Source organism: Ostrinia nubilalis, chromosome 9 (genome assembly GCF_963855985.1).
Source record: "Ostrinia nubilalis chromosome 9, ilOstNubi1.1, whole genome shotgun sequence".
NCBI lineage: Eukaryota > Metazoa > Arthropoda > Insecta > Lepidoptera > Crambidae > Ostrinia > Ostrinia nubilalis.
The window spans coordinates 11,100,696-11,114,448 of record NC_087096.1 but is presented as its reverse complement, the minus strand read 5'-3'; the positions used below and the strand labels follow the sequence as shown (position 1 = coordinate 11,114,448).

At 37.3% G+C, this 13,753-nt stretch overlaps 1 protein-coding gene across 1 annotated transcript in view; it reads left to right on the top strand.

Moving 5' to 3' along the window:
* The first annotated feature begins 307 nt into the window (after window positions 1–307).
* Window positions 308–13,753, top strand: part of LOC135074630 (uncharacterized) — a 45,276-nt gene continuing 31,830 nt past the window's right edge. Inside the window, exon 1 of the mRNA XM_063968990.1 lies at window positions 308–511. The gene's annotated coding sequence lies outside the window, so the exon portion shown is untranslated. The remainder of the gene's footprint in view (window positions 512–13,753) is intronic.

Genomic DNA, 13,753 nt, shown 5'->3' with positions numbered 1-13,753 from the left:
TTTACAACGTACCATGATAGAGACTCATGGTCGTCCGAGTCCGTGACTTGCTTCATTAATTTATTTTATTTATGAAAAGTTGGGATTTAAAAAACTGTATTTCTATTCCTTTAGGGATAAAATTGACTTTAAATGTTACCGCTCACGGCAATATTAGGACAGTTGATCTCGTCCCAGTAGCAAGGGACCGATTAGCCATAAATTTCCCTTTCATGCCAGGATCATGATCCCATAATGATGATTCCACCTTGAGGCTGGCGGCGACCGCGCGAGCGAGCGGCGGCTAACGCGCATTCGAGTCCAGACCGTTGCGCGGAACGCACGCGCCCGTGCTTGCCGCGAACTTACCTCGATACATCGTGAACAAGTGTTTACCCATCCCCAAAACATTTTTAGTTCACCACTTCATTTCATTTCAACCACCTGACAGTTCTGTTTTGTGTTGTTTATTTTTGTTCTGTGACCACATTGGAGGTGATCCGTTTATTTTCAATACTGCCGACTGTTTACGGTGAGTACGCGTTGAATTATAATTTATTTACCTGTAGAAGCAGCTGATTTATGCGGAGATGAGATCGGCTGCATTTTACCGATCGAAGGTCACTGCGTTTGGTCACAATCTGTTTCTATGTTGTTGGTCGGGGCCTTATCGCCGCTTTATTATTTAGAATAATTGGCCGCGTTTAAATTATTGCTGGAAAATACCTATCTAAATACATTAAATTAGGTACACTCTAATTAATTAGCAATAGGGCAGGTAACTAATGTAATTTCAGCTATTGGTCAAAGTACACGCAATATTAATTCGTTAAAAAACTTAAGTGTTAATTAAATTAACAGAACCACACCACTAAAATAATGGAAACCACACACGAACAATTTTAAAAACATTTAAATAATCCCAAAATAATTAAATACCTACCCATTGTTCCAACAAGATTCCAAGTAAGAATCTAGAAGGAAAGATCTAATATTCAAATTAGAAAATCCTGTTCTAGATGCATTTCGTCGTTACTAAATTAAAATCGTTAATAAATACACCTTAGACTTGATTACCTACTTACATCTTACATGCTATAAACTAGGTAATGCCAATGATAATTTAATCTTCTGCATACGCTCTAGAATGCGCTATAAAAATAAGTATGGACAGTAATTAAATTATACACTCCTAATTAAAAAGCAAATTCTAAATCAAGGTGTGATGAAAACGAGATCACAAATCATAAATCGCAGTGAAAATTTTCGTCGCCGAAACTTCGTGCGTTGAAGTCTTTTACGAGTAGCTGATAAAACAGAATCTCACTTTTTATACTAGCATCTTTACACGTAGTTTTATTCTAATAACAATACTTTACATCCTTCTTTATCATAATATGTCAACAAAGAGAGAATGCAGAATTCGCGCTTACAAACACAGAATATCAAAGTGCCGCGATCACGCAGCTGAGTTAATCGAAATTAAACTTAATTTCCATCGCTATAAGGTCCACGTGCACATTATCTGCATTAAATTAATTGCATTTATTGCCGTATTATTTTTCTAATGATAACGTTGCTTCTGTAAACATCAACGTCCGCTGGATTACCCGAGCAAACATCGATTGACCAGTTACTTAGTGCCTTCTCCCAGTTACATACGATCCTTGGCATTTCGTTCGCATGCCGCAAACGTTCGAATAACTGTAATTGTGCGTTTACTTTATGACATACAACAAAGGAATATTACTGAGCCGATTACCTATACCTACTTCGAATTTCCTAATGAATAGATGTAGATCCAACACTTTTCTCAGATAGTTCTTCTTACGAATCCATATTTCTTCCACTCGCGAATTAAATAGATATCCATCTAATCGTAATGCGTTACGCGAATCGTTTGTATAAATAAAAGTAGGCAAAAAAGTCGAAAGTTTAAGATGAAATCTGTGAAACCAATTAGATACCATCATCATATTAGCCAATTAAAATCTAAAAACAGGTTCCTGAAGCTATATTTTACTTTCATTAACAATACGCCATAGTTTTTGGTATTGTCTGGAAGCTCTGGGCTTCATGTGCTTGGTGGACCGTGAGACAATTACTGAACGGTTCAGGCAGTTAACTATAAGTTCAACTAAAGAACATCCTATATAGTTTGCAAACAATGCAGTTCACAGATCCATTCATCTTCTGCTGACACACGCATTTTATGTGGCTATAAATAAGACACTTTAATTTTGCAATGCTAATGCAATAAGTAAGTTTATCGCAAACAATTCTAATCTAATCAACAAGCAATCACCGTACTGTACGTAGCTTTTTTGACCATGACCATGTTATTTAATATATCAGTATCAGTTACACTTCTTTCTTAAATCTTACTAGCTTAAAACAACGTAAGTTACGAGAGTAAATTGGTCTTATGCAGTATTCTTGGTATAATAACTAAGTATACCATAGCACTTTTCTCTGGTATTGACAATTAATTCCAAACATCTTTCAATATTTTAGGGACTTAATCTTTCGAGAAATCTCATAACGTATTGTTTACTATCTCTCTATATTCATTATTGTGCAACCATAAATTATATTGCAACCATTCAACAAACACAGTTTTGATCAGAGCTTGTCGCTATTGTAAACGCCCATGACGTCATCAATAGGCGCCACCGGACAGTACTTTTGTTACCGTTACCGCTACAAATTGGGTACAAGTGAACATGGTTACCTTAGTATTCCTACTAACTAGTGTTTGGCACGGTTCGCCACACAATAGTGCGCGTAATGTAAACCGGCCGCATTACCGCGTGTTGGGTTACAGAAACGGGGTGGATAGAATACAATCATCACGATAGCCTGTTGGCTGTTGTCATTTGTTGCGAACATTCCACAGGTAGTTATTCCCAAGTTTGAGGATTGACTGCAGCAGCTGCGTACAATGATTGCATGTATTGTGACTCTTATACGCATACAGGCATTTACAACATATTCGAATTAAAGAATGGTGTTGGCATCTTTCTACAACACAACTTAGGCTGCTATCCCCCGGGACTACTTAACCTTTACTGGTTGGGTTTCATTGGAGGCGTAACTGCAGATCCTGGATACACAGGATAACTATTAAGGAAGCAATAAACTTATTGAGTATTGAGTTGCAGTGGTGGGAAAGAGGGATGAGATTAGTCTCGAACACAACTTTGACTCCTCAAAATCACAAACTTCCATGGAAATGCTAATGGAAAGCCGGGTTTATTATCTGTATATTGTTTTCAATATTCTGATTGAAGCTAAACCTTAAATTACAGAGATGTACCTAATTAAAACTCTACTTACCTTATTTTATTATCTGTGTAATTTCAAAATCATGAAGCGCCACTTCATAACCTTATATTTCTTTGTTTTTGTATAATTGTGATAGGAAATCGCTGATTACTGCGTTTCTTTACTTAATTACTCCAGGTCAAGTTTTTGTTTATCGTAATTTAGATACAAGTTGTTGTGTAATTAAACTTTGGTAACGAGCTAAAATATTTTATTTTTCTAATTGATTTCTAATTTCCTAAACTTAAACAGAGAGCGGGAGTGGGATGATGATGGATTTACAAATTACAATGGGTTGGAAATAAAATGGAAAATTAAATTTAAAAAATAAGTTAAACGTAATCTACTTTACATATTAAAGAAAGAACCAATAATAAAGAAAGATGTTTCTTCAAGCGTATGTCGCACGGTTACCTACTGCTTCACGCCTGTTTCACACCTGTTAGCTGAAAAAGCGCTACAGGCCAAGCAGTCTTATGTGTATAAACACATGTTATATTATGTTTTCATTTCTTGTGGTTCACAATAATTACTTATTTATGTATTTTCTACGGCCTAAAATAGCCAGTAATGTTATAACCCGAATTGTTGATAAGCTAGTAAAACGCTAAACTCATTAAAAAGTCGTTCAAATCTATTCAAAGTCGTTGCCAAGAAAGTCGTCGAGTGTGTTTCGTTCCACATAATAATCAAGGGCTACATGTCAGAGGATCCAGGCAAATACACTTACTTATATTTTTGTATTGTTTTAAGTATGTGGGTAAAAATGTATGTTTAACCTCAAAGCCTACCCACGATTCTTGGGAATTCTGCTTTAAAACAGTTAACCAAATTCACACACGTTCCTAATAAATCGTAAAATGTTAATGTCAACAGCGTTCGATGCACTTGCATACCTTATTAACAGACATAAAACACTACGTATTTCCTATGCTAATTGTGTATGAATATTTTAATGATCTTATGCATTATTGTGTAACAATGGTAATTTTGACTGACAAACTTGGCCACGACCTGACGTTGTTACAAGGTTCTCGTTCAAAAAACTTATTGGTAAAAACCGGCATTTGTGTTCTGACTGCCTTGCCCTTTGCACTCGGGTGGGTTGTAAACAGCTTTTCATAGTAAAAGCTAGTACAGCATCATTTGTGATCGTTCTGCATGACATTGGCACGAGAGCCCGAGGCGCAGGAAACCCGTAGCGAATCACGCGCAGCCGCCGCACCTGCCGACACACAAACCGCGGTCTACGAAGTTTATTGCTGCCATTACCAGAGAAATTGATTCTTCCAAATACGAACTATCAAATTATAGAAGACCTATTTAGTTTGCAGCAGGTAATAAATTACATGTACGTACTCATTTTCGCTCTATAGGTGTCGAGAATAATAGTCACGGTTGAGGTTTAATTGAACATCATCTTTGACACCGATTGCCCGTAACAAAGTTTAGTGGGAGCTAAATAATAATACCTGCACACCTACTTGTTTTCTGATACCTTGTCTTCGTTAGACTTTACCTTCGTTAGCAATACTACCTCGCTCTTTCGTCGTGAAACTCCTTAATTAGCAGCTTAAATGTCAGACCGATCTCTAGTAACACAATTTTAGCTTGGAACGAGAAATAACAATAAAATATATTGTAGAAATCCGCAAGTTATAGTTATCCGAGTTTCACACGAGTCTAGTCATGTTACGAGTTTGCAATGTATCGAGACAAGAGTTTAAGTTGAGCAAACTTACCAGTTTTATTGAACAATGAAATAAATCTTTCGGAATTACTTTCTCTTTAACGATTCCGCCTTTTGCACGGCATGCTTTTTCTTGTAACTTATTACCTGCCTTGCCTCTTGAAACAAGAAGATATATCTCATGGCGATTTTTATCCATGCAAGATGTCCCGTAAAACATATCAATTAACCATCGTGGGGTTTCAAAGGAAGTTGTTTTGACTTAGTAAAATAAATGCGTTTTCGAGCTTTTATTGTATCTCTTGAGATGATAAATGAGTGAAGACCGAGCCGAGTAACGAGTAACCGATTTGCTTTCGAGTCAAGTGAGTAAATCGCCGCTTGAAGTCTGGAGTCGTGCCAAAAACCAATCTGCGGTACAGACAGAGCTAGAAAACGTTCCGAAGCGGAGGACACTTCAGAAGAAAACATGATTTGTGCAGTTTCGCTATTTTAATAGCAAACAAAAGCAACAAAAGATGCAAAGAGTCTAACTGCACGTGTCGCAATCGTAATTTGGTTTCGGCACATGTTGCGAAGTTAAATGCATAAGTATGAGGAAACGAAGATTTTATACAAGTAACAAACAACACACCCTGAAATAGGACATTAAAGAGTAATTGTATGGCGTAATGTGACTGAAAATTTTTAAGACTTTTTTTATTTTCTGTCATCTGTTAATTTCGGTATCCTTCCGTTTGGCCAAATTACTTTTCGCCAAATTTCACTTCGCAAACAACTTATCGCCAAAGTTTCATTTCCCAAATGAACTTTTAGCAACTGTACTTTTCGCAACTAATTCATTTGGACAAATTATCATTTGGCCAAATGTTACTTGGCAAATGTTTATATAGCAAATATTTTATTTTGCCAAATATTATATCCCAAATAGTTTGTTTGGTCAAATCGACACTTCCCCACAAATCAAACTATAAGGCAGAGGCAGATGATCATGGTTTTCACAAGAATGTTATGTAAAACAAAGAGATTGCAGAAAATAGTATGGTTGCAGAAAGTAGGTATTGCAGAAAATAGTAGGTTAGGTTAGGTTAGAACAGTGACCCTTAACGCGCGAAGGCGAGCGAAGCGTGCCGCGGCAGCGGCCGCCGAGCGCTAGAATCACCTCTATTGTTAATTAATCATTTGGAAATTTCGATAACAAGAATGAAATATGAAAAATTTATATAGAACAAATTTTATATTAACTACCCACTAAACAAAATAATAACCACTTGTTAATTTGTACTCCATTCTATGCACCAATCAAATTATTTTGTAAATAGTGTATCGTGAAATATTTTTGCCAAATGAAACATTTGCCAAAACATACTTTGCCAAACAATAATTTGCTAAACAATAATATGCCAAAAACGGCATTTGCGAATTAAAAGTTTGCTATAAGTTGTTTTGCCAAATGAGAATTTGCCAAATGAAAATTTGCGAAACGTTGTTTGCGATGTGATAATTTGGGAAACGTTTTTTGGCCAAACATTAGTAATCCGTTAATTTTATACATTAAATAAATACACAAATGTAGTTGTTGTGTCTAAAATTAATTATCTTAAATTACCGTTTTTGATTTTTATTTAATATCAATGATAATAAAATAAATGAAACTAATATTTTCTACAAATAGGTCAAATCTAAGTGCAGAAATAAACAGTTTTAGATAGAATAATCAATTAATTAAATCTAAATAGGTTTGCCTTTAACGGCCGAAATGCTCGTTGTTAAGCTGTTAGTTTATCTACGGCCTAAATATATAAGTGCTCAGTGAACTCACTTCCCACCAACCAAATAACAATACATGTAGTAATGGAATAAACATGTTATTCAAATATTTATATTAAGCCACCAGGCTGGGGGGTCTACTTTGTAAAACAATTTCTTTAAATCGATTCCATGCGTCTTTGTCTTATCTACATCGTAGTATAAGTGAATTGAACGAATAAGTAAATTATCGAATATACATATCACGGTACGGGATTATCTCTCGTTCCCAATGCAATGGCTGTATAACCAGAGTCGGAGCTTGACTGCCAATAAAAGCCTAACCAGTGAAGGCCAAGTTTGTCTCAGAGGAAAGTCAAACTGCAACGTATTGTGTGCATCCACACGGGTCTAACTCCATACTCCATACAATTTGCATTTCAGTAGGGCTTTTTTAATATTTACGCGACACGTTTTTTGAACTTTGAAGAGAATGAAACTTTCAGAACCTGGCAGAAGGGCTCGGGGTCGTCAAGTACATATTTTGGTTTGTTGAAGTATTTTAGTTACAATCATGCAACGATACCCGTTATACCGGTCTATCTGTACTTGCAACTAATCACTTCAAATTAGAATTATGGCTGTGTGGTATGGCTTACAACCCCATGTAGGACCTTCTGTATCTATCTATATTATGGGGCAATCGTGTGCACTACTGACGTTAACAAGTTACATGATGCATTCCTCGGTCAATTTGGCCAGATAGTAACTGTTTTGTCGATTGTCTCGCGTTTAACGTACAGCGGTTTGTACTGGATGTTACTGCTGCCTGTCGGAAGAAATACCTTTTATCTTCGAGTTGGGAACACGAAACTATAAATAGAGTTTCAGTTATACATTGACTTGTACATCAAAAGAAAAATATGAAGGTTTTCCTTGCCATCAAAACAAGATCGCACAAGCTGTAAAGGGCAAACATCAATTAGACCTATTTGTTGGAATTTTAACACAACATAGAGTTTGGTATACGCTGCTAACTTTTTCATTAGGTACTTTAAAATAGATTGGAGCGAACCATGGTGTACTTGCAGACATCAGATTGGCCTCTTGGCTCCATTAGGCTGTACCTATGTACCTATAACAAAAAGTTTATTAACTAGAAACGCTTGCATACGGTTTACTTATTCTTTGTTTATAGTTTGTCCTCTGTCCTCGTGGAGCCTTTGCAAATGGATGTACCTAACTTGTCTTCGCATCGGTATTAGGCTTCTGATCAGGCAGCCGAATTCTAATTTCAAAATTAGTTGGCATAGATTTTTTTTGTACGAAGTGTACATTTTATGAACCAGGTGGATAATTTTATTCTCATTCGTTTAATTTAACAAAATTTTCACTGGAAGAAAATAAAAATGCTCCAATTTTGTTTACAAAGAAGACAGAAAATCCCCATAATAAAGTCAACGCATTGTTTATTCAGAATCTCATTGGAATCGGCTCATGCAAATTGTGTTGGAAATGTAGAGTATGTAGGTAGCAGCCAGCAAGGAAACTATTTACATAGGTATTCTTAGTTTGCTGTAGGTTTTCCACTGTCAAACTAATATAAAGAAAATGCGAAGGCTTTAAGCGGCAAAGACATAAATAGGGCAACTTTAGCATATTTAATCGGTTCAGCCCACTGAACATTACTATCTCTTGAAGATAATATCTACATCTTGTGGTCAATTTGTCCTTTTTCCTTTGTCATTCATTTTCCTAATATTTTCCGACTGTTTGGAGCTTTCCAGTTTTTATCCTTTTATTAAGGGTCTACGTGTTGATAAATAATAATACAAAACAGCTTCTGATTGCTTATTATTGCTTGGTACGTGTAAAGTTTTAAACCGAACACTAAACGAACATTGCAAAACCCACTTTTTTGCTAGCATAGTGACAATTGGCTATTGAATTGTAAACATTGCATTATGCTCTACGAAGCTCCGTTCCGGCGTTGTTTTATCACGAATAAAAACAACGAATGTGTACTGGAAACGACATACACGAATGCGATTGAATGTTTTTCTGAGTTTTGTCTGTTGTGAACAAGCACAGGCTGGCTGGCGTTCCCGCGGCCGATCCCGCTCCCACGCCGCTCGCACCTCGCTTCACGCACACCACACAATAGCTACGCTACTGCTTATTTTTTCTCCATCTTCATTATTTACATTAATCTTTAACGTTCATCGAGAGTTCCTGGAAGTGAAACTTGTCTTTTTCTCGGCGTTTTGTAGAATCAAGAATGCTTCCGCGTATCAATTTTTTGCCGATAATGCCATCGATACCTGTCCTTCTGTTGAGAAGCCGACCTGATCCAATTCGGATCTGGAACGCGTTGTTTTAATGATAGACCTTAATCGTGCGCATAAATTGCGTTGACGGGGAATCGGCGCTTCGTTCTCTTGTACTTCCTCGTTATTAATAGCGATTTCGTGCAATTAGCGCCTTGGCGGGCTGCGCCGGCGCACGGCGCAGGGAGCGTATCGTTAATCGCAGCCGTCGCGTAAACACGCGTCTTTCGGCGCCGCCTCGCCTTTCCACTTGCGTTTATAGAGAAGCCAAAACTGTTTTCACTGGGAACTGTGCCATCTGGGTGCACTAAGGTGACAACCGACCGACTTCTCTTTATTTATTGCCTTTTAAAAAGCGGCCCTTCACAACACTGTCACGGCTACTATGTTTATTATCAACAACAGATTAAGAAAGCTTTCAAATGTAATTCGGAAAATTTAATGTTGCTAAAGCTAACGAACTGACAACGACGCGAAATAGCGGTTAGGTTTAATTCTAATTGCAGGTGATTTATCAGAGCTCTCATCTTCAGCTGGTGCCGTACCGTGAAGAGGGGGTTTCGACCTTACGCCGCGAACACAGATTACCGTTGCTTGCTGTCATTTTTTTCTTTTTAATTCCGCGAAGTAGTGTAACGGTGTCATGTCCATTTGTTTTGGTTCGCCACAGAAGCTCGGCCAAGTCTGTTGCATTGCATGCTGTAATGTAATTTGTAAGTATGCGGTCGTATTGTTATGTCATCGGTAATTTATTACCTTTCAGCGTATGAGAGTAATTAATTTTACAAAGTGCGTATATTTCGGGAGCGCTGTAAATGTAACTACAGTTATTCAGGCACACGTGTCTGAAGCTCAGTGTCCACTTCCTACGGTTATTTCAGTCTGATGTAGCCTCGGCTTGATGACACATCACATCACATGCAGAGTGACACTTCCAGTCAGCGGGTGACCTGGTATCAAAGAAAGGCGGTGGAATGACCTTGCGATTAAGTAATGCAATTGCGTTAACTGCTATTGTTTATTGTTATGCATGTACGTTCGGATTGATGTACTATCGTTCTTTAAAACTGGGTCTCTTATAATAAAGCACAATACTCATACACGCTTACGGAATTTTGTGCTTTGTTATTAAACCGTCCTATGTAAATAAAGATGTTAACAGTTAAACCAAAGCTAGCCGAACAATAGATTCCAATAGTCCAATATATTGGTTTCAATTGTGTCCTAAATTGACTGAGTTAACATATCCAGGTAGAAGAAATTTCTAAAGCAATATTCACAAGTGAATAACGTACCTACTTATTCATACAAGTTAAATGTTAAGTTTAACTTCATATTCAAGCTATTTAAATACTCACGCGCTGGTAATAACTATAACTGTATTTCTAATTACATTGTTTCATAAATTATATTCTAATTGTGTTTACAGCATGAGAGTATTAAGTTTTTAAGTTAATTAGCTCCATTTTATTAGGAATATCGAATAAAACAGAGATGACATAAAACAGTGTAAGTGTTACCTACTGTGAATAAAAATATAGTGTCAAAAGCTTCGGAATGCGATGGGAACACGCGGGCCGATGCGTAAATATTCGCTGACAAGTGAAATGTGAGTCCACTTACCACGTGTAGGTATTTGATATTTTATGCGCACGCACTTAAACTTAATCTTACTGCAATCGAATGCAGTTCAAACTTCGTTGATTGATTGCGCAAATTCACATCCAAAGACACGTGATTTGTCAATTTATGTAGAGCTTATTTAAATGGGAATAATTGATCCCCATTGATGTGCAATAAGGATAAGCAGTAGAATATAACCCTTTTCAAAGAAATAAGAACAACCGATCTAGTCATTTAAAATCGTAAACCAAGGTTTTAAATGGTCATTATTTTGTAACGTTTAAAGAATGTCTCACAGTCACAGGGTGAGGGGTCTTCAAAATAAACAAACGACAATCAGGCGCATTGTCCAGCTATGCGCCCTCGAAGATTAGACGATGTTAATGATGCGCCTGTCGACTAGTCTGGTCGATTGTTCCCCTAATGAAAGCCTTTGAGAGCATCTCCCAAGGCTTTTTTATCCCATCGATGTTTTGTCTGTCAACTGTCTTGTCACTCAGCTCATTTATCTTCCTTGTCTAGCCGTCCTTCGCTGTCGTTATCATGAAATCACATTTAACTAGAACAAATGCAAGTTTATTGAGATTTAATGACTCTCCTGAACTGCTTTAACCGATATTTTCTTTGTATTTCGTATTATTTTTTCAGACGTTACGAACAGAGAACCTCATAGTCGTGATGTTTATTGGTATTCACCAATCAAATTACCTTTTTAATCATGCGGTGCTAATTGAAAATTAAACAAAATGACCCCACCAAGCGCGCCAAAATCAGCTTAATTACATTAGTGTTTACACGGGCGTATTGCAGGTTTGACAATACAATAACAATCAAGGCCATTAGATCTAATCATGATTCATTAATGAATTTGAAACAAATTGAATGTTCCACACATCAAGTCTCATATTTAATGAGCATTATCGAAGGTTATCGGTTTATTATGAAGATACTTGCATTCTATTAATTAGCTTGTAGAAAATCTATTAAATATTTGATAACCTAATTATACTGATTGTTACAAACAACACATGAGTTCCTTGTATGTGTATGCAAAGTAAAGTAATGTTATTTAAATTTGATCATTTAAGGCATTATACAAGATCCTGGATGCTAAGGCCAATTAGTTGCAAAATGAATGATTCGCTATGACGTGATTCGGTTGACTCACAAGATATAAGCGCCCAAGATATCAGACAGGATTAGGCGAGGCGAGCCGGCAATGAAAGTGACAAACGTGGACGAAAGTGACTTGCTAGATTTATTTACACTTGTTCGAAATAGACGCAAGCACAAAACTGGTGTCCACTTTACATCGGACTCCGCCCGCCCCGCTATTTATATCGCTGCAGGCGTAGATTTGATGCCATCTACGGCAACTAGAATGTTCACAATCTCCATTCTCGTAGCACCCCATCTGAGTATTATAACCTTTATCGCTATATCTATAAGATCACGCGGACAGCTCCGCGGGACAAGTGTCAGTACGTGCCTTTTACAACCCATAGCAATTAACTGCATGTTCGTACATTGAGACATTTTTATTAGCTTTCTTTGTTCTGGGGGGAATCGCTGGCCGTCGCTAGTACTACCTGCCTTTTTCTTCGCTAACAATAAGAATACAATTTAACGGAGAAGTTTTTACGCGAGTTCATCGAACTATGCCCTTTTGAAAGCCCTTTGTTTGTTTGTAAACAATGCGAAATTGGAAATCGTAAGTGCATTCCGAAGTTTACAAAGACAATAAATCTTCATCTATTGGTGATCACATAAATCTATTACAACACTTAGACTTAATCCGTAATCAAATTGACTACTTTAAATATTTCGAAGTGTGAATGCATTCGTGTTGTTTAGTGCACTGAAATGATAAACATAGCAGTATGTTTTACAATTATTCATATTTAACAACAACTCGTTGCAAAATTTTGCATTCCGTTTCTTAATCAAAATAGAAACACTCAATTTCACTAAACAAATTGAATTGGTATCCGTCATCGTCGCTATTTCAGTGACTTCTTAACTTATTCCAGTTAAAAGTCCCTTTCAATTCAGTCGATCAGTTCTCGCTGTTTGCGGAATATTGGCTATCGAAGTTGCTTCTAACAAGTTACCGTCCTAGTCCGTAATAGAGACAGGAAATCGCATTTTGCCGCCGCGGGCCGATCGCACTCAATGAACGATGTCTGACGACGGCCAGACTCAAAACAATATCCTGGTAAATGGAACAGCTGGCACACAGCAATGATACGATTGGCTCGGCCGTGAGCAAATGCGGCCCAATTGAGTTGCCATCGGATGTCGCGCTCCAGGCGACTACGCAAAGAAAACACCAATCACGCAATATATTACGACAGTTACATGTGTCGGTATCGATTGACATGCGAAATCATGCGTTCAGGCGTATCGCCATATTTTGCGCACATATGGTTTGCAATGATCTATTTACCGTTATACCCGTGCGAACAAAAAACAATTTCAATGGACCATAAAAATGGGACTTTCATTTGTGGGAAATTGGTTTTAACGCCTCAACGATCCTACAGCCGCCGGCGACCACAGACAATCGATTTACTTGTTTATCTGCGTAATTTTAATTAACTCCCAAGCTGTTGCATCACGGTGCATGTAATGCATGCATGCATGTGTCGTGCACACAGCCGGCATCCGCACTGACCCATAAAACCTCCATTAAACGCCGGTAATTAAAATAAACAAACAACAAATCTCCGGGCATCCGAGGAATGTTGATAGACCCTTTCCCTATTCAAATGACATTAAAAGTAAAACCGAGCGGGAGATTATCAAAACTAGCGAGAGAGAAATGGAATGCCATATGTAGTTGGATAATTTCGATTTCCTTTTATAGAAAGTAAGATTATTCGGATAGATGGACGTTGGCACGTGAACAAGCTACAACTAGGCCGTTATTCAACTGTAATAACACTAAAATTATATGTATTAAAACTTTATTACTTTGCTCATTAGATTGTGGGCTGGCAGGAATTATAAGTGGGTCTGTCCCATCAATTTGTACATTAAACGAATCAAACGTTTATTCAGA